Raw genomic sequence first — 21,421 nt, forward strand, 5'->3', positions numbered from 1 at the left:
GCCATCAGTGCACTTTAAATATTCAAAGCCTTCTCGCAAGGCTTTGATCATCTCAGAAAGCGGTTTTGTTTTTGTTTTTGTTTTGCCCATCTTACAGATTTGGAAATCAATGCTAACCAAGGGTTACTGACATGAACAAGAACCCATGACTAGAAGTGGCAGAAAAAGGACTTCGAACTGAGCTCTTACAAAATCGTTGAAAACGGGACTTTAAAAACAAAAGGACAGGGATCTATGAGGTTACCAGAAGCAGGGAGGCAGGAGAATGGCTCTCAGGATCTGCTGGAGTCCAAATGGCATGGCCCAGATGTGTGACGGTGGGACATGGTCGCAGCGCTGTTTCAGCTGCGCAGGGAATTCTCAGGGATCTTGGAGGTGGGGGGAGGGGCTGTTGAGGACTCTCCCGCCCCCCCTCCCCTTGAGGTGAAAGATGCAAAGTGAGAGGCCTGGTGACAGTTTCTGGGATTGGTAGCTCTAGCCCCAAACTGAAAAGCAACTTTTCTGTGCAAGATCTCAGGGGCTTAACAGCAATCACAGCATTTCTGTTAAGATATTAATCTTGTGATAACAAAGAATAATGCTCTTTTTGGTCACACAAATTACACACATATATTTACATATAACATGTTATATACACATTTTATAAAATGTTACCTATAACATTTATGTGTAATTTCCCTCCACTGGTCACTTTCTACGGCTGATTGTCCCCCAAACTATTTCCCAAGCCTTCAGTGTTTCAGCGGCGTGGCCGCTTTCCAGCTCAGTCTCGGATTACATTGATTTCTAAGGCATCCCTGTGTGTTCCGGACGTGCACGTGGAGCACTGCGCGGTGAGCCCACGTTTTCTCACTGTTTTCTTTTCCTCCCGAAGCTCCCTTCCTTTTGGCCGCGAGCCGGATCAGGCAACCGCGCGGCAGCCTTTCTTGCGGGATGTGCTGAGAGCCTGCCCCCAGCTCCGCTCATCTCAGGCAGCAGAGCATACAGTGCAAGGCGACGATGCGACACAGGGCAAGCAAGCCGCTTTCTGGTGACTGTGACCCGCCAGGCGACGCGCGGCGCGGGGGCACCGGCTCTGTATCCCCATTAGGCAATTAGCTGATTGCTGTCGCCCGCAGCTCGAGCGGTGCGCGGGGATTTCACCGCCTGCCCACCTCCACTGCAAACAGAGGCACGTTCTCCGACTTTGATAGCTCCCTGGGTTCCTGTGAAAAACAACCACAGCGTTGCCATAGCGTATTTCTCAAATACCAGCATCAGGGGATCGCAGAATTACAGCAACAAATGTTACGAGGTACTATTTGCAAATAGACATGCGGCAAAATAATCCAAATAGGACCATTAAATAATAATCCTCATTAAAACCAAACCAAACTAAACACAATCATTCTTAAAAGTGTGCTGAAGGGGAGGGGACCAAAATGTTTTTAGAGAAGATTAATAATTTGCTCATTAATTTTATTGGATAATTACACATCATTGGTCTTTCCAGAGTAGCTCATTTTTTGAAATTAGGAATGCCTTTTAGGTTTTCTCTGGTACAATGTGCACATCAGGTGTGCAGAGAGCTTTTTAGCATGCACAAAAATGAATCACGATATTAGACAATGTGCTATTTTTCTATAAGAAGGCAGCCGTTCCTAAAACGTTAATCTACTGCAAAAAGACGCTCCTTATTTGGAAGAAATTAGAGGGAGAGTCTACTCAGCAAACACCTCTGCTAACAGCTTCATTAGTATGTATTTTCACATAATTCAATTAGCCAAAACACACACACATGCTAACAGTGCTGTTCCCTGCTCTGGGAGTGTCAGCAAGACTTTCAGCAGATCTGAAACAAAATTGCATAAATGGCGTGTAAAGCTCTGTGCATACAAAGATACCTTCAGGGTTCTAATAAATTCATGAAACTTTTTAAAGTATGATTTCCTAGCAGGCAATCACTTTTAATTAACAGGATCACCTACAGCAACACATGTCCTTCAAAAACTTACATTATTTTTTCTTTTTGAATTTCAAAGTTTCTGTAGTAAAAGTTGAATAGCTGAGTAGCTTAACCTCAAAAGGATTCCAGGCTTTTATGACAGTTATAAATCACTGTGGTGCCTTCTTTATAAGAAGAAAAGATTCTTAACACAACAGAGAAAGAAGGAAATCTCTTTTTAGTCATAGCTAGAAGCAAGCATTTTCTCCAAAGGTCAAAAAACTTTTCCTCAGTTAAAGAATAATTTTAAGGACATTGCAGCTACTTGTACAAGTAATCTCTTATAATTTACTTTATGAATTAAACATTCAACTTCCAGGATTGTGGTTTGACACAGATGGACTCGCCTCTTTCTGGAACTGGTTTTGTAGAGTTTCTCCTGTTTAGTTTTTAGTAAACATGGGCCACGGCTGAACGCAGGATCTACTTAATGAGCCCTTCTCCTTAAGGAAAATGAAAATCTATCAACTCACCAAAGGATCCAGTTGCGTGGTTCTCGCAATTTCTTTTTCAGGCCTTTGTTTGAAAGACAGGACGTGCTCATAGAACATCTAGGGCTAATGATAAGGTTGCAGAAATCTGAACAAGAGGCAATTCTGAAATGAGAGATGAGTAAGAGACACCAAGAGGAAACCTGTTCACCTTCCCTTCCCTCATCCTTAAGGAACCTGCGCAGTTGTCTTAAGGTCAAGTGGAGAATTAGGACGATGACTTCTGCCCTCTGCAAAGCTAATAAAGTACCTGCAGGGTGGGGATTACATGGTCCAAGACATGGAGGTGAGCGCTGATGGAGCAGCCTTTGCAGACAAGAGGCAGCAGTGCCTCCAAGCACCGCTCTGAAAAAATCCATGCCACCTCTTGAAGCCAGCCGCCATCATTCCTCCCCTGGGTGACTGTGGCAACCTCCCTCTGGTCCTCCTGCCTTGGATCGCTCCTCTCAAACTCATTCTCCACTGAGGTTTTATTTGCTCGTTTTTGGGGGAAGAATTAGGTTAGCCACAGACTGTATGAGGTGTTAGGGACACAAGATTTTTTCCAAAACATAAATGTGATCTTTTGCTTCCAAACTCAATTATCTCAAAAGATCCCCACTATCCTTAAGATAATGTCTAAAATCCTTAAGATGGCACAAAAGCCCTCTGTGATTTTGCCCTCTACTAATCTTGCCAGCCTCGACTCTTGCTCTCTTTTACCTCTCAATCTAATGTCTAGCAATTATTGGACTACTGGTAGACCCAGCCACCCGACAGAAGTCTGTTTTCTTTCTCACATTTTCCCCCCAAGTGTGGCTTTTTAGTCCCAATCTTTGGAAGATCTCCTTTCCCCTTTTCCTCAGTTTGAGTCAAAGGCCACCCTAGTGAATGCCTACTCATTCATCAGGTGCCCACTTAAAGATCATGCTTTACATCCTTTCCGAAGCCTTCTCTGACTCCCCCAAACTGTTGACCCTTCTAGGCAATCTTGATGCATTTTCTGTTTGTTTCAATGGCAGCCCTCATTTAGTCAGTGAATATTTATTGAGCACTTACTATGTGTCAGGTGCTGTTCTGGGGATATCATGATGAAAAAGTAGCTCTGTGTTCCAAGGGAGCTTCTATTTTAGTGGAGGAAAATAAACACAAAATAGCTATTCAAATAAATAAGTAAGTAAGTAAATAAGACAATCTATGATTGTGATAACCGTGGTGGGGAAGAGTGTTCTATTTAAGTAGGGGGTTGAGGGGAGGTTTCTGTGAGGAGATCACATTTGAGCTGAGGAGCCAGCCCAAAAATATCTAATAAAAGATCATGCCGTGTGCAAAAGAAGGAAAAATAAGCCCACAGTATCTGAAGTGGGAACAAGCTTAGGGTGTCCAAAGACAGAAAAAAGCCAGCGTAGCTGTGTACCGGGCATGCCTTACACTTTCTGTGATGTGCCTAAATCTAGGGTCCAGTTAGCCACCCATTTGGCTCTCAGACTAAGCAATGTATTACAACTAAGTCTTTATCAGAAAAACAGCTGTTATTCTGGCTTTCACAGGTCATTTTTTGGGTCCAATTTCTCAACTTGTTCAGAACTAAGCAAGGTCAAAGGCTGCCATTTATTGGGCCCCTCAAAGACTTCAACATTAGTGAAATAGATGTAAATACTTTTTTTTGCAATGTGGTTTGTTTCTTTATGGTCTGTGTAGAACCTTTACTTTTTTTATAGTCAAATTTATTATTATTTTTCTTTAATGGCTTCTAGGTTTAGGTCATAATAAAGCTTTTCTCATTCTGAACTTTTAAAAAGTATCCAGTATTCTGGTTTTAACTAAATTTTTTAAGAGTGGTTTTAGGTGCACAGCAAAATCAGAGAGAGGAAGGTACAGAGAGGTCCCATAGGCTCCCTGCCCCCACACATGTATAGCTTCCTGCCATGTAGATGTCACTCGCCAGAGTGGTACATTGTTACAATGGATGATACATCATCATTGATGATCTGATATATATATATATATATATATATATATATATATATATATATATATATATATATATATATTGTGAAGGGAGTCACACAATCAAGTTAATACACATCTGTCACCTCACAATCTACTCTCATAGAAACTTTTAATTATACAATACTGTATTATCAAGGATAGTCACCATGCTACTACACATTAGACCCACGGAATTTATTCATCCTATGATTGTAAGTTTGTACCTTTTTACCAACATGTCCCCATTCCCCCCACCTCCCAATGGTGGTAACTAACCATCATTCATTCTCTGTTTTAATGGGTTAGACTTGTTTTTTAAGATTCCACATATTAAGTGACACCATGCAGCATTTGTCTTTTTCTGACTTTTTTCTCTAAGTGTAATGCCCTCCAAGGCTCATCTGTATTCTTGCAAATGGTAGGACTTCATTCTTTTTAAAGGTTAAATAGTATTCCATTGCCTATGTATTTTCTTTATTCATTCATTTGTGGATAGACACTTAGGTTGTTTCTGTATCTTGGCTAGCATGAATAATGCTGTAATAAACCAGGGACTATAGATGTCTCAAGATAGTGATTTGTTTTCCTTTGGATATATACACAGAAGTGGTATTGCTGGATCATATGGTAGCTCTATTTTTAATTTTTTGAGAAACCTCTGCAATGTTTTCTGGACAAGTTTACATTTCCACCAATAGTGCACAAAAGTTCCTTTTCCTTCACATCCTAGCCAATATTTGTTATCCCTTGTCCTTTGGTGATAGACATGCTAACGGATGTGAGATGACATTTCACTGCAGTTTTGATTTGCATTGTCCTGATGACTGGTGATGTCAAGTTCGTCTTAATGTACCTGTTGGCCATTTGTATGTCTTCTGTGGAAAAAATGTCTCCTCAGGTCTTTTGCCCATTTTTAATTTTTTTTTTTTTTTTTTTTTTTGCTACTGAGTTGTAGAAGTTCCTTGTGCATTTTAGGTATTAATCCTTCTTGGGTCTGTTGTTTGCACATATTTTCTCCCATATGTTGCCTTTTTACTCTGTTGATGGTTTCCTTTGCTGTGCAGAAGCCTTTTAGTTTGATGTAGGCTCACTTGTTTATTTTTGCTTTTGTTTCAAATCCAAAAAAATCATTGCCAAGACCGATTTCAAGGAGCTTAATTTCCTATGTTTTCTTCTAAAAGTTATAGGGTTTCAGGGCTTATGTTCAAGTTTTTAATCTGTTTTAATTTTTTATGTTTAGTATAAAATAGTGGTCCAATTTCATTCTTTTGTATGTGGATATCCAGTTTTCCCAACCTTATTTATTGAAGAGACTGTCCTTTCCCCATTGTGTATTCATGGCGCCTTTGTTGGCAATTAGTTGGCCATACATGCATGCATTTATTTCTGAGCTGTCTATTCTGGTCTACAGATGTATGTGTCTGTTTTTAATGCCAGTGCCATTTTGTTTTGATTACAATAGCTTTGTAATATAGTTTAACAACCAGAAGTGTGATGCCTCCAGCTTAGCTCTTCCTCCTTAATATTGCTTTAGGTATTTGGGGTCTTTTGTGGTTCCAGACGAATTTTTGGATTGTTTTTTCTATTTCTGTGAAAAATGCCGTTGGAATTCTGATCAGGTTTGCATTGAATCTGTAGTTCTCTTTGGGGAGTATGGGCATTGTAATAATATTAATGCTTCCAATTCATGAACATTTATTTATTTACATTTATTTGTCTTCTTCAATTGCTTTCATCAATGATATTCTTTAAATCAATGTCTTACAATTTTCATTGTGCAAATCATTCACCTCCTGATTACATTTATTCCTAAGTATTTTATTAATTTTGATGCCATTCTAAGTGGGATTGTTTTCTTAATTTTGCTTCCTGATAGTTCATTGCTAGTATACAGAAATGCAACCGATTTTTGTGTATTTTGAATTCTGCAACTTTACTGAATTTATTAGTTCTAACAGTTTTTTTTTAGTGGAGTCTTAAGATTTTCTATATATAAAATGTCATCTGCAAACAGAGACAGTTTTACTTCTTCTTTACTGATTTGGATGCCTTATATTTATTAGGGCATAATGGTCCCTGTCTAATTTTCTGTCTAGGACTTCCAACACTATGTTGAATAAAAGTGGTGAGAGTCAACATTTTTGTCTTATTAGTTATCTTAGAGGAAAAACTTCCAGCTTTTCTTCATTGAGTATGATGCTAGCTGTGGGCTTGCATATATGGCTTTTACTATGTGGAGGTACATTTTATCTATATCTAATTTGTTGAGTTTTTAGTATGAAAGGATGTTGAATTTTGTCAAGTGCTTTTTCTATATCTATTGAGAGGATCATATGATTTTTATCCTGCATTTTTTTAAATGTGGTGCATCATGTTGATTGATTTGCCTGTGTTGAACCATCCTTGCACCACAAGAATAAACCCTACCTGACCGTGATGTACGATTCTTTTAACGTACTGTTGAATTCATTGGCTAGTACTTTGTTGAAGATTTTTGCATTTGTGTTTATCAGGGATATTGGCCTGTAGTTGTCTTTTTTTGTAGTGTCTTTGTCTGGCTTCGGTATCAGGGTAATGCTGGCCTCATAAAATGAGTTTGGAAGTGTTCCCTCTTCTTTAATTTTTTGGAAGAGTTTGAAAAGGATTGGTATTAATCCTTCTTTAAATGCTTGGTAGACTTCACCAGCAAAGCCATATGGTCCTAGTCTTTGTTGGAAGGTTTTTGATTAATGATTCAATCTCTTTACTCATAATTGGTCTGTTCAGATTTTTTGTTTCTTCATGATTCAGTCCTGGTAGGCTGTATGTTTCTAGGAATGTATCCATTTGTGCTAGGTTATCCAATTCGTTGGCACATAATTGTTTATAGTAGTTTTTTATGATTCTTAATATTTCTGTGTTATCATTTGTTATGTCTCCTCTTTCATTACTGATTTTATTTATCTTTTCTTTCTTAGTCTAACTAAAGATTTGTCAGTTTTATCTTTTAAAAAAACTAGCTCTTAGTTTTGTTAATCTTTTCTATTGTCTTTCTAGTCTCTATTCTATTTATTACTGTTCTGTTCTTGTTATTTTCTTCTTTCTAATAACTTTGGGTTTAGTTTGTTCTTTTTTAGTTCCTTGAAGGATAAAGTTAGGTTGTTTATTTGAGATTTCTTTTTCTTAATGTGGGTATTTATCAGTATAACTTTCCTCTTAGAATTGCTTTTGCTGCATCCGATAAGTTTTGGTATGTTGTGTTTTCATTTTCATTTTTCTCAAAATATTTTCTAATTTCCATTTTGATTTCTCCTTTGACCCACTGGTTGTTCAGTAGCATGTTGTTTGAACTCCATATATTTGTGAATTTTCTAGTTTTCCTCTTCTTATTGATTTCTAGTTTCATACCATTGTGGTTAGAAAAGATGCTTTATATGATTTCAATATTAAATTTGTTAAGACTTGTTTTGTTGCCTAACAGGTGATCTATCCTGGAGAATCTTTTACTTGCACTTGAGAAGAATGTGTATTCTACTATTGGATAGAATGGTCTGTATTTGTATATTAGATCCATCTGGTTTAACACATAATTCAAGCTTACTGTTTACTTACTGATTTTCTGTTTGGATGATCTACCCATTGTTGAAAGTGGAGTATCGACTTCCCATATTATTATATTGCTGTCTATTTCTCCTTCCAAATCTGTTAATATTTGCTTAAATATTTAGGTGCATAAATGTTTACAATTTTTGGATGCAAAAATATTTAGAATGGTTATATCTTCTTGATGAATTGACCTTATCTAATGACTTTTATCATTATATAATGACCTTGTTTTGTATCTTGTTAATTTTTGGCTTAATGTCTGTTTTGTCTGATATAAATAGAACTACCTCTGTTCTCATTTGATTCCCGTTTGCATGGAATATTTTTTCCATCTTTTCACTTTCAATCTATGTGAACCCTTAAAGCTGAAATAAGTCTCTTGTGGGCAGCATGTAGTTGGGTCTTTTTTTTACTTTTTTTTTTTTTTACCCATTCATCATTCTGTATCTTTTGACTAGAGAAGTTTAATCCATTTACACTTGTAGTAACTGTTGATAGGTATGGACTTACCATTATGACTCAGTGCATTATTTTCTCACTATTTTATAGTTCCTCTGTTCCTTTTTTCTTCTCTTGCTCTCTTCCTTTGTGATTGGATAATTTTCTTTAGTGGTATGCTTTAAGTCCTTTCTCTATCTTTTACATATCTACTATAGGCTTTTGTTTTGTAGTCACCATGAAGCTTACATTAAACATTCTTATAGTTATAACACTGTATTTTAAGCTGATAACAATTTAACTTTGCATACAAAATCTCTCCGTTTTTATACCCCCCAACATTTTATATTTTTGATGTCACAATTTACATCCTTTTATATTGGGTATTTGTTAACAAATTATTGTCACTGTGATTATTTTTGATACTTTTGTCTTTACCTTTCTAGTAGAGTTGTAGGTGATTGACACACTACCATTACAATTACAATATTACAGCATTCTGAAGTTAACTATATATTTACTGTTACCAGTAAGCTTTATACTTTCATATGTTGTCATGTTACTGATTGGCATCTTTTTAAAAAAATTTATTTGAGAGAGAGAGAGAAAGAGAGAGCCTGTACCAGCAGGGGAAGGGGCAGAGGGAGAAAGAGAGTCAGACTCCCCACTGAGCAGGATCCCAGGATCCTGAGATCATGACCTGAGCCAAAGACAGACACTTAACGGACTGAGCCACCCAGTGCCCCTGATTAGCATCTTTTCATTTCAGCTTGAAGAACTCCCTTTAACATCTCCTGTAAGGCCAGTCTAGTGGTATAGAACTCCTTCAGCTTTTGTCTGTCTGGGGGGAACTCTTTAACTGTTGACTATTTAGTTATAATGTGTCTCGGTTGCATCTCTTTGGATTCATTTTATTTGGAAATCTCTGATCTTTTAGATCTGGATGTCTGTTTCTTTTCCCAGGTTTGGGAAGTTTTCAGCCATTATTTCTCTCAATACACTTTTTGCCTCTTTCTTTCTCTCTTCTCCTTGTGGAACACTATAATATGTATATCAAGCCAGTTGATGGTGTCCCATAAGTACATTAAGCTATCCTCATTTTTAAAAAATTATTTTTCTTTTTGTTCCTCTGACTGAGTGATTTCCATTGCCCTGTCTTTATGTTAGCTAATCCTTTCTCTCACTGGATTTAATCTGCTGGTGAACCCCTCTATTGAAATTTTTAGTTCAGTTATTATATTCTTCAGTTCTATGATTTCTCTTTTGTAGTTTTTCATATTTTCTATCTCTATGTTGAAATTCTCACCCTGTTCATGTATTGCTTTCGTAGACTTGGTGACCATCTTTATGACTGCTATTTTGAACTCTGTTGAGTAAATAATTTATTTTGGTTTTATTAAGGTCAGTTTCTGGGAACTTATCTTGTTCTTTTGTTTGGAACAAACTCTCCTGTTTCTTCATAAAAAAAAAATCTCTGTGTTTGTTTCTGCAAATTAGATAAAACAGACTCCTGTTTCAGTCTTGACAGACTGGCCTCAGTTAAGAGATGAACCTCATCAATCAGCTTCACCTGACCTCCTGGTTGACTCTCAAACCTTTGTCATTATCGAGCCCACCATCTTTGTTTTCAGTGGCTTAGTGGCTCCCAGTAGATTGGAGTATGACAAGATCCATCAGTGTCTCAAAGGTGTGGGAAATGGCCATTCAACAGTTCAGGCTCCCAGAGGACTATTAACAGTCTGCTCCTTCAGCTCCCTGATGCAGGCCAACTGGAAACCAGACCTTCAGGCAGCAGCTGGGGAAGTGAGGGCAGTATATACGCAGTCTGACCCCTATCAGGGAGAAACCAATATCTAGGTGTTTTTGCCTACTTACTCTGTATTGAGCCAGAGGGAATATTCACTGGGAGCTCCTGTGCATTCAAATAGAACTGCCTCTTTGTTTTGTATGGTCTGGGGGATTCATGATTATTGAACCCCATCAGCTCCCAGAGCTAGCTGATTTGGGAGCCACTCTCTTGGGTGGCAGCCATAACAGTTGAGTGACAGATGTGTGGACAAACTCCTTTCAGGGAGAAGCTAGAGAGTTGGTTTTACTATAGGAGTGAGCCGGGGGAAAGGGATTGGCAGACAATGTTCCCACCAGCTCTTTCAGTTTCCCAGGAGGATCCCAGTCAGCTCTCAGATGCAGGCTGATTAGAAGCCAGACCCTCGGGTAGCAGCTGGGAAGATATTTAATCAAATCCCTTTCAGGGAGAAACTGAGAGATGCGACTTTTTGCCTATATCCCCACTGTACTGAGCCTGGGTGGGGGTGGAGGAGTAGTTGCAGAAAGTGCTTGTACATCCATTTAACAACTGCTTCTTTGTTTAATATGATCCTATGGGACTCATGCATGTCCAGCCCTATTGTCTATCAGAGCTTGGTGATTAAAGGCCCATCCATCAGGTGGCAGCCACAAAAGTTGGGGCACTCAATGCATGCACAACCTCCTTCCAGGCAGTTGCTAGTGCCTTGATTTTATTGTTGAAACAAGCCAGAGGGAGAAGGTAGGGAAAGTACCCACTGGCTCTTCCAGGCTCCTGGGAGAATCCCAGTTAGCTCTCAGATGCAGGCTGATTAGAAGCTGGATCCTCAGAGGGCAGATGGGAAAGGATGTAGTCAAACTCCTTCCAGGGAAAAACTGGAAGATGGTTATTTTTGTCTGCTCCCTTTGCACTGAGCCTGGGGGGATAGACATGGGAAATCCTCACCCACCTGTTTTAAAACTGCTTCTTTGTTTGCTACAGTCCTGTGAAACTCGTGAATATAATTCCTATTGGCTCTCAGAGCTGGATGATTTGGAGGCTTTGGGTACCAGCCTTAAAAGTTGGGACTCTATTTGTATGATCCAAGCCCTTTGCTCCTTGGGGAGAAGATGGGAGCTGGGAATTCCATCCTGGTTGTAAGGCCGTGTAACAGAGGTGGGGATTATGGTGAGTGTTTCTTAGCCTTTCCTACTAATTTTGATGTGGCCATTTTTCAATTGCCTGATGTGAAAAAGTCGCTCAACTAGTTTCTGGATTTTTCTCAGAGGAGCTTGATCCATGCACATGGGTCTGTTCTGTGCATCTGAGAGGAAAGAAAGCCAGGAGTCTCCTACCTGGCCATATTGGTAATATCACTCACTCAGCTTAATTCCTTTTAAAAATTTCTGTCCAGTCATCTTGACAATGTTATCAAACAGTATGTCTTTTAACCACTAAATGTCATAGCTAATTTCTTTGGAAATTACCTTCCACTATGTTTTTGTGTCTATTTCTAGTTGTATACTCTGCTCTAATTATGTATCTTCAATCTTGTGCCATTACTCAGTGTTTTTGTTACTGTTTTATATTTGGCAGCACTAGTCACTTTCAATTATTCTTTCTTTGCAGAATTTTCTTGGATATTTATGTATGTTTACTTTTGTTTGTTTGAAAATGTCTTTCTTTTACTCTTATTAGTTTAGCTGAATACACATTTATAGCTTCACAATTATTTTCCTTCAGCGTCGTGGAAGATAATGTTACACTGAGTTTCGGTTTCTATTGCTGCCTTTTCTTTTTCTGTTTTTGAAAGAGAGAGGGAGTGGGGGCAGAGGGAGAGAGAGAATCTGAAGCAGGCTCCACACTCCGAGTGTGGATCCTGATGTGGAACTTGATCTTATGACCCTGAGATCATGACCTGAACCCAAATCAAGAGTTGGACACTCAACCAACTGAGCCACCCAGACATCCCTCTATTGCTGCTTTTAAGAATTATGTTGTCAGTGTAATTATCATCCCCTCATGATGGGTCCATCCTTTCTCTGTGATTTCTTTTAAAGAATTCGTTTTTGTCTTTGATATTTCATCATGATGTCCCTAGTTGAGGATTTCTTTTTATTTGCTGGGGATTTATTGTAATCTGCAAATCAGGGCACTTGTGTTGATCATCGGTTCTGGAAATTAAGCAGTCATTTTTGTCCCTCTCACAATGTCTTTATTTCTTTCTTCTGCAAATCAAACTGGATGCATGTAAGACCTTTACATTTTATCTTTTATGTTTATTAATTTCTTTCTACTTCTCCCCTGCCCTACTTCTAAATATGATAGGGCTACAGGACTCAATCATTCTATCTCTTCTTCTGAGGCAAATTCATCTATTTTGTGGGCTTAATTCTGTTTCCATGCTGAAGCCTCCTAAATTTTCTTTTCTTCTTCTTCTTCTTTTCTAAGATTTTATTTATTTATTTATTTATTTATTTATTTATTTATTTATTTAAGAGAGAGAAAGAAAGAGAGGAGAGGGACAAGTGGACTCTACACTGAGAGTGGAGCCCAAGGCGTGGCTCCATCTCAGAACCCTGAGATGATGAGCTGAGCCTAAATCAGGAGTCGGAGGCTCAACCCACTGAGCCACCCAGGCACCCCCTAAATTTTATTTTCTTCTTTTAATTTGATGCCTTTCAGGTTATGTATTTATTTGCTTACTTGCTATGTCCATTTGGATATCTCAGAAATAAGCTACTCATTTTCTAGACTTTGCCCATTTCATAAAGTGGCTCCTTTTGATTCTGTTTGCTAATATTTTGTTAAAGATATTTGTATTTCTGTTGATGAGGGGTACTGGTGTGTAGATTTTTGTCTTATGTCTTTATTGTATCAAGGTTTCACAAAATGAGCTGGAAAATGTTCTTTTGCCTTCATTTTCTTTAAGCATTTGCATAGAATTTATATGATATGTTTCTTAAATGTTGGATAGGATTCACCAGAAAAACATACTGGGCCTGGAATTTCCCTTATGTGAAGGTTTTAATTATTCAATTTATTTAATTGATATAGAGCTAGTTAGAATTCTGTTTCTTCTGGTACCAGTTTAGGTAGTTCTTAACTTTCAAGGAGTTCATACATTTCATTTAAGTTGTATAAATTATTGTTACAAAATTGTTCATAACAATCTCTTATTGTCTATTTAATAGCTGTATTATTTGTGCCTTCTTTGTTGTCAGTAAGTCTAGTTAGAGTGTCATAAATTTTATTGGGCTTATTGATTTCCTCTATTGTTTGCCAGTTCTATTTTACTGATTTTCACACTTTCATTATTTCCTCTTTTTACTTACTTGGGGTTTGATTTGTTCTTTTTTTTCTAACTTCGTATAGTGGATGGTTAGAGATTTCGTTTTAGACTGCTCTTCATTTCCAGTATATGCATGTGTTACTAGATGTTTCTCTCTATGCATTGCTTTCATCACATCCTGCAAATCTGGATATGCTGCATTACGACTTTCATTTATTTCAAAATATTTTCTAATTTTCCTTGTGATTTTTTTGACCCGTTGGCATATAGAGATATGCTATTTAATTTCCAAATATTTGAACATTTTCCAGATACCTCTTTGTTATTGATTTCTAACTTGATTCCATTATGGCAAGAGAATGTATTATATGATATAAAGCCTTTTAAAATTATTGAGATGTATTTTATGACACAACACATGGTCTAACTGAGTCAACGTTCAACATACACTTGAAAAGAATTTGTATTCTGTTGCTGTTGGTAAGTATTCTATAAATGTCAGTTAGGTCTATTTAGTTGGTTTGTTGTTATCTATATTTTTATTGATTTTCTGTCACATATTCTGTCAATCCCTGGGAGAAGAGTGTTAAAATCTCTACCTTATAGTTGTGGATTTGTCTCTTTCTCCTTTCAGTCCTGTCAGCTTTTGTTTTATGTAAATTGAAGATCTGCTGGACAGATGCACATATATTTAAGATATTTATGCATTTTAATGAATATATAGAAGGGCAAGATAGTTATCATTATAAAATGACACTGTCTCAGAAATATTTTTAATATTTTGTGTATATTAATATAGCTACTTTGCCTTTATTCTGATTATGCTAGGTATATATTTTCCATCCTTTTAATTGTTACCTATTTATATCTTTATTTCTAAGGTATATTTCTTATAAACAGCATACACTTGGGTCCTGCTTTTTATCTTTCTTTTTTTTCCTTTTCCTTTTCCTTCTTTCTTTCTTTCTTTCTTTCTTTCTTTCTTTCTTTCTTTCTTTCTTTTCTCTTTCTTTCTCTCTCTCTTCCTTTTCTTTCTTTCTTTCTTTCTTTCTTTCTTTCTTTCTTTCTTTCTTTCTTTCTTTCTAGCAGACCGCCACATGCAGCACCTCATTGAGATATGTTTGGAGTCTTGGAAGCTTGACTGCCCTATGTTCTCCTACAAATGGACCTTAACGGCTTATTTGGAGATCTTAGCAGAGGAGCACAGCTACTTGTATACCCTTGAATGAAGAACAGTCCTCCTCTATCAGGGAAGGTCGTCCTCTCTGACCAAGCTTGGAGCTTTGGGAGGGATGCTCATGGAATGGTGAGAGAAGAAGGCAACACCCACCTAACCAGCCAGATCAGCTGAATTAATCCTGAAATCAATGGGGTGACAGATGTCACAGCTAGCTTGCCCTCATATCTGTGATTTTTAAAATTCAGACTGACAATCTCTGCATTTTATCTGTAATATGTAGATCATTTGCATTTAATGTAATCGTTGATATAGTTGTGTTTTAATGTATCAGTTATCATTTGTTTCTTTTTGTCAATTTAACTCTATTTCTTATTTCCTTTTCCCTTGCTTTCTTTTCAGGGAATTGACTGTTTTTGAGTAAGTATTCTATTTTTATCTCTAGTATTTGCTCATTAGCTACAGCTTTTCATTTTATTTGTTTTTAGTGATTGTTTTAGGGGTTGCTTAATGTATTTTAACTTGTCACAGTCTACCTTCAAATAATATCTCCCCAATAATATCTTCCCACTTCATGCATAATGTAAAAACCTGACAGCAATATACTTCCATTTCATCCTTTTTAAATTTGTACTATTTTTGACTTATGTTTTATTTCTACATGTTATAAATAAATTTTTAAATAAATTTTTAATAAATAATATACTTCCATTTCATCATTTAAAATTTGTACTATTTTTTACCTATGTTTTATTTCTACATGTTAATAAATAAATACATTTTTTATAAACAAATTTTTATTTTTTTAGCAGTCAATTATATTCTAAAAAAATTAAAATATGAAAAAATGTATTTTATATGAATCCACATACTTTCCATTTTCAGTCCTCTTTCTTCTTTCATTCTGAAATACTTCATGTTGAAAAATCTTTATTTCACTTTAATTTCTGATGGTTATTTTCACTGGATATAGAATTCTAGGTTGACAGGTTTTTTCTTTCTGCACTTTAAGGATGTCATTGCATTGTCTTCTAGCTTTCATTGTTTTTGTAATAAAGTAGGCAGCCATTTTTATCTTTGGTCCTTCATTTATGATGTATCTTTTTGTGCTGACTCTTTTAAAAGATTTTTTTCTTTTCCACCCGTTTTTAGCTGTTTGATTGTATTATGCCTTGATATGATTTTCTTTTTGGTTTATCTTGCCTGAGGTTTGTTGAGATTCTCGGATCAGTGGATTTATTGCTTTCACCACATTTGAACATTTCTTTCTTTTTTTTTTTTTTTTAAGATTTTATTTATTTATTTATTCGACAGAGATAGAGACAGCCAGCGAGAGAGGGAACACAAGCAGGGGGAGTGGGAGAGGAAGAAGCAGGCTCACAGTGGAGGAGCCTGATGTGGGGCTTGATCCCATAACGCCGGGATCACGCCCTGAGCCAAAGGCAGACGCTTAACCGCTGTGCCACCCAGGCGCCCCACATTTGAACATTTCTGATCATCATTTCTTCAAATGTTTTTCTGTCTCTCCTTGGCACTTCAGTTGCATATATGTTAACTGCTTGATATAGTGTCATAGCCACTGAAAATCTGTTTATCGTTTTTTGTCATTCTTTTCCTGTTTCATTTTTGTATAGTTGATATTGCTCTGTCCTCAAGTTCACTGTCTTTATGCCTTGTAATCTAAATAGAGTGAATGTGCAAATTATCAGAGGCTCTCTGGCTGAAGCAAATGAAAAAACTTGAGCTTATAGACAAGCACCGAGAGAGAATATAATGGTGGGAAAGAGTGGAAACATACATAATGGGCAGAGTTACCAGATTACAGAGCATCATACCTCAATTAATGGACAACACCTGTATATTAAGGTGGCAGGTTGACAAAAATAATGCTGCGGCTATTTTCTTGGTAGAAAAAAAATATGCAGTCTGAGCTGCTTTTTCCCAAAGAGTTTAAGGCAACGATGCCTTTTTGATGGTCACTGACAATACTCAAATTGCATTAGGAAAAATTACTGTTATTTCTCTTTAGTTCTCTTTGTTGTCTGCTGTAGACTGGGTCACGAGAAGAGTAATAACAGGAATAAATCAAGCATCCATAATTGGAAAATTCTGAGAATGGCAAAAATGTCTGTGTTCAAATTTACTTTTGTTCTATTTGTGAAGGATTCGTCATGCAGGTAGAAGTACCCATTCTCTCAGCTAATTTCAAATGGTGTTTATCTATTCATTAAAGGCATTACTTAAATGACTTCTACTTGACAATTTCCTTTAGAGCAAACAACCAAGATATTATTTGTTAAAAATATTCTTCCATGAAAACTTTTCACTAGGTCATACTGGCCTCCCTCCCTTGTTGGACCACATACTGGTGCTTTGCTATGCTAAAGGTCTAGGAGAAGTGATTTGAATCTGAATTATAACACAGTTTGTCTCTAAATGCTACCATCTCCCTGACAAAACTCCATTCTTCTGAAGGGGAGAGCTGGATTCTGAAAGCTTACCAAGGACTTTCAGAGTTTTGTTTTATTTGCTGTTTCTAGAAATTTCAGACAAGTAGGAGTCTCAGGGTCTCCTATCTCAACAGAGGCTATTCTCTGTTCCCCATTTCTCCCCTGCCACAGTCATCTTACTGAATGTCATGACCATCCAGCAGGACTCACCTGCTGTGTTGCTAATGGGCAAGTTTTTCAGAACTTTGCAGCTGTGGATTTCAAAGAGCTCTGGGAAAGAGAGATTTATCTAACTTTTCAAACTACTTAACAACTAAGATACCAAGTTTGCCAATAGATACCTTAGGATCCAAAGGTGTTCCAGTTACCAGAAACATTTGGTCAAGATATTGGAAAAGGAAAGAAAAAAGAGTAGAAAGAGAAGTCAATGAAAATATTAGCACGTTGGTCTCTTTTAAACTCCTAAGAAATCATTGAGGATCACTTTCTAAATGTAGCTGCTTGTGTTCAAGGTCACATGACTCATATGTCTGGCAACTGGACCTATGTTCTCAGATCACTTGAGTTTTAGTTCTGTAAGAGCTGTCAAATTGTGCTAAAATTGAATGTGGAGCTCTCTAGGGGCTAATACTATTTTAAACTGTATTGCACATAGATGGTGAATTATATTACCTATAAGGGGGGTGACCAGTTATTCACTGCTACATAACAAACCATTGCAAAAGGTAATGTCTTAAGACATTTATTTATTATTTCTAATGTTTCTTCAGTTTAGAAGGGTGGTTCTTCTGTTCTCAAGGTCTTGTCTGGGAATCACTCATGTGCTTACATCCTTTAGGGCCTGTACTTCTTTACAGCATGGCTACAGACTTCCAAGAGACCAAAAACAGCAGCTGCTAAGCTTAAACTAGGCCTGTCAGTGGCATTGCTTCCACTGGATTTCATTGTTTAAAGAAAGCAAGAAGCCAGCCTAGGATCCAAGGGGAGGGGAAATAGATTCATCTCTCAATAGCATATGAATAGACTATGGAGGGAGGCTTGGAGACTATCTAACATACACACATCACAAGAACCATCTTGGTTTGCTTGGGATCATGCTGGTTTATGCCCATTGTTCTGCAGTAATTAATAGCCATCTTCTTTTACTCTCAAAATCATCTTGGTTTGGATGATAGATTATATGGTCACACTATCCACAAGATACCTTTTAGAACTAAAATGCTGTAATACAAATTCCAAATAGTAAGACTGTTCAACCATAGAGTGAATTGTGAGGGCTAGGTTTCACTCTTGGCTCAATACCTAGCAGGGATTTTCCTCAAATAAGGGCAATGATGGTTTAGCAAGTCAGTCTTTGTCTTTCTGGGCCGACCGGTTAAAATATGGTATTTGTGAAGAGGACTTTGAATCTATGAGGGCCAGTTGGAGAATATAATGATCATGACTTCTCTGTCTGAGGTCTTTTAGGTTATTTATATTGAAAATCTCCTAGTAGAGAAGGTGGAAACAGCAGAACTTGGATATAACGTACTTTGTGACTGCCCGTGTTTTAGCTATGCCTTGCTCTAATCACCTGCAACACAATTAAAGGTTAAACCTTTTTAGGACATTCCCTGGGCGGGGCACATGCAAAACTATGAGGTAGATCAAGCATGTTTTAACATTCTAGGCTCTCCACATCCACTTTTGGTGTCTTCTGGGCCCTCTGGCTGTCTTCATGTTCGCAGTGCTCTCCTGTCACCCTGTACACATCATGGCCATCAGTACAGACAACACCCAGGCAGGGCCCTCTTCCCAGGCCTTTGATCTTGCCCCATCCTCTCCCAATAAACGGCAACATTTGCTCATCATGTCTACCATCCTAACGTCAGAATTGCTGAACAACTCAATACTAACATAGGTATGACTAGAATTACATCCTATCTCCTAAGAAAACGATCCACATATTGACAATAGGCTTCTACTGATTAGGCCTAATAGTCTTCATTATCCTTTAATTCAATGCAAAATTTCTCAGTATTGATCAACACCTTCTTAAAACTCTCTCCTCTCTAGAATTCTTTAAGTACTGAGGTCCCCTTCTTATCTGTGAGTGTTCTCTGTGTCTTTCTACCTTTCTCCTGTGTTTCTCTCTGGCATACCCACTCACTCATTATCTGTATGTCTGCCTCCCATTCCCTGTAGGCACTCCTGTACATTCCAGTCCTGCCTGAAAACCTTTAGTGGGAGGTTATATCCCACCTGTAGGAAGGGTCTGTAATTTATCTTGTTATGCTACTCCAGGTAGCTGCTGTTAAGCCATGTATTTAATATCCCCTTTATATTGTAAAGTTTATATTGTAAAGAAGTGCAGTCTATAGAGAAGTACCAGTCTGCAAGATGTTAGTAGCTGGTGCATGAAGGGAGGTATAGAAACTGAAAGGAAGGATGCCTGTGCCTGGTGCTTCTTTGGGCTCTGGACTTCGTCCTCTGTCACCGTCAGGGTCTCTGCTGCCTGCCATTACAATTAAGGAACTTAATGACAGCTATGTATATGCGCATTCAAAAACAATGAAACAAATGATCACTATCTGCAATGAAGAATTCAGAATGACATTATTAACTTAATGGGTGTGATAGATTATATTATTTGTTCCTAATTATTTGGGGTATCTTATAGGCCGAACATAATCTCTACTGCCACGGACTTTGAGTTTAGCCAAATGAGTCCCTTCAGCCCGTGGATCTGATCGACATTGGGTCCAGGCTACAGCTTCAAATGTACTTGTATGGTTTTGTTCTACACCCCGTTTGATCTTCTGCATTTCACTGTGAGGAAAAACTTGCTCTAGACCCATCCTGGGTCCCAGAGAGAGAAGACATTTAGAATCATTCAGATCCCAGTGGTAGAACTCAGCAGAATAGTATCTAACACATAGCCTTCCAGCAACATGAACAAGAAATTCATGTGTATTGTTACAAGCAATTTGTGTGCTTGTTGCAACAGCACAAGCTGATCAATATAGGCATTGGTACCAAGAGTGGGATTCTGCCTTAACAAAACCTTCAAATATGTGGTATTGCTTCAGTAATTAAGGAAGAGACAATAAGCAGCTGGGAAAATCGGTAACCTACGCTATACATCGGTGAAACACTCCGTAAAACCGTCGTGGGTAGACAATGTACCTACTGAATCTGTGGGAAGGGTCTTGGAAACAGAATGTTGGTAGCATGGTGGGTTGTCATTAGTTGCATTTGATAGGAGACTACAAGAAAGAGCTGAGCTAAGAAAAGAATTGGCCTGTTTGCAATGAGAAATGAAAGGGAAAAAATGAGGTTTCATAAATTCTGGGATTTGCTGATTTAATATATGCTACTCTTTTTCATTTCCTCCCAATAAAAAGTTCCCATTTTAACATATAACCTGAGGACAAGGGTTAAACGAAGAGTGTTACCATTAACACACAGCCTGGGAACAAGACCACATTTAGAACATGGCTTACACACCTTTTGTTCAGGTGTCTGTTTAGACTAATAATGTATCCTCAAGTAGTTTATTTCAGTTGGATGAAATAACTGAGAGTAAAAGGAAGGGCATGGTTGCCATGAAGCCTGATAAGGTTAGGTACTTGTAACGAAGACAGAAAGATACTTAGAGAGAGATACACACGTTGAAAGGCACCGTGGTGTGGTTATTGGCATAGGAAGTTGACTGCAATCGTATAGGTGAAAGACACACACAAAAAACCCCTCAACGTTTAAAGTAACCCTCTTACCAAAAGTGCTTTAAGACTGGGACTGAGATTTAAAAAATACCCTAAGTTTATAGGGATAGGAAGTAGGCTTAGGGAGACCATCAGGAGAGCGTATCTTCTGATGTCCTACTCAAATATGGTCAAGGGTGATGATAGAAGAGGGCAGAACTCCTAGGAAGTTGAGGCAAGAGATGTGACGAATAATAAACCGGCATAGAACTCCCAGGGAGTGGAAGTGAGGCATAATCAAGGAATGATTCCTACCTCTAGATACAGGGAACCCACAGTATTTGCTCAGTGGGATTTCAGAATGGTGTGGGTTGGTGCCTCCCATTCCTTCCCTCTCTAAACAGAAGTATTTATTGGAGTTATATTGTTCCCGTTTGACCATAGTTTGTGGAATGTGGTGAGGGGAACAGTATGTTTTTAAATGTGCTTGCACGGATTGGCTCTGTCTGTACCAACCCTTGATGTTCTGTTCTCCCCTAACAGTACCTCATGCTTCGCATAGTG

The 21,421-nt window shown here is 37.8% G+C and overlaps 1 protein-coding gene across 4 annotated transcripts in view; it reads left to right on the forward strand.

The window, feature by feature from the left end:
- Window positions 1-403: 403 nt before the first annotated feature.
- The window catches only part of LOC123001591 (serine-aspartate repeat-containing protein F-like), a 24,826-nt gene continuing 3,808 nt past the window's right edge, over window positions 404-21,421 (forward strand). Inside the window, exons 1-4 of one of the 4 annotated variants that reach the window (XM_057315493.1) lie at window positions 404-1,294; window positions 14,634-14,853; window positions 15,127-15,144; window positions 21,401-21,421. The exon at window positions 21,401-21,421 is cut by the window's right edge and continues 3,808 nt beyond it. The gene's annotated coding sequence lies outside the window, so the exon portion shown is untranslated. The remainder of the gene's footprint in view (window positions 1,295-14,633; window positions 14,854-15,126; window positions 15,145-21,400) is intronic. The other 3 variants (XM_057315494.1, XM_057315495.1, XM_057315496.1) reach the window with 3 other exon arrangements.

Source organism: Ursus arctos, unplaced genomic scaffold (assembly GCF_023065955.2).
Source record: "Ursus arctos isolate Adak ecotype North America unplaced genomic scaffold, UrsArc2.0 scaffold_2, whole genome shotgun sequence".
Taxonomy (NCBI): domain Eukaryota; kingdom Metazoa; phylum Chordata; class Mammalia; order Carnivora; family Ursidae; genus Ursus; species Ursus arctos.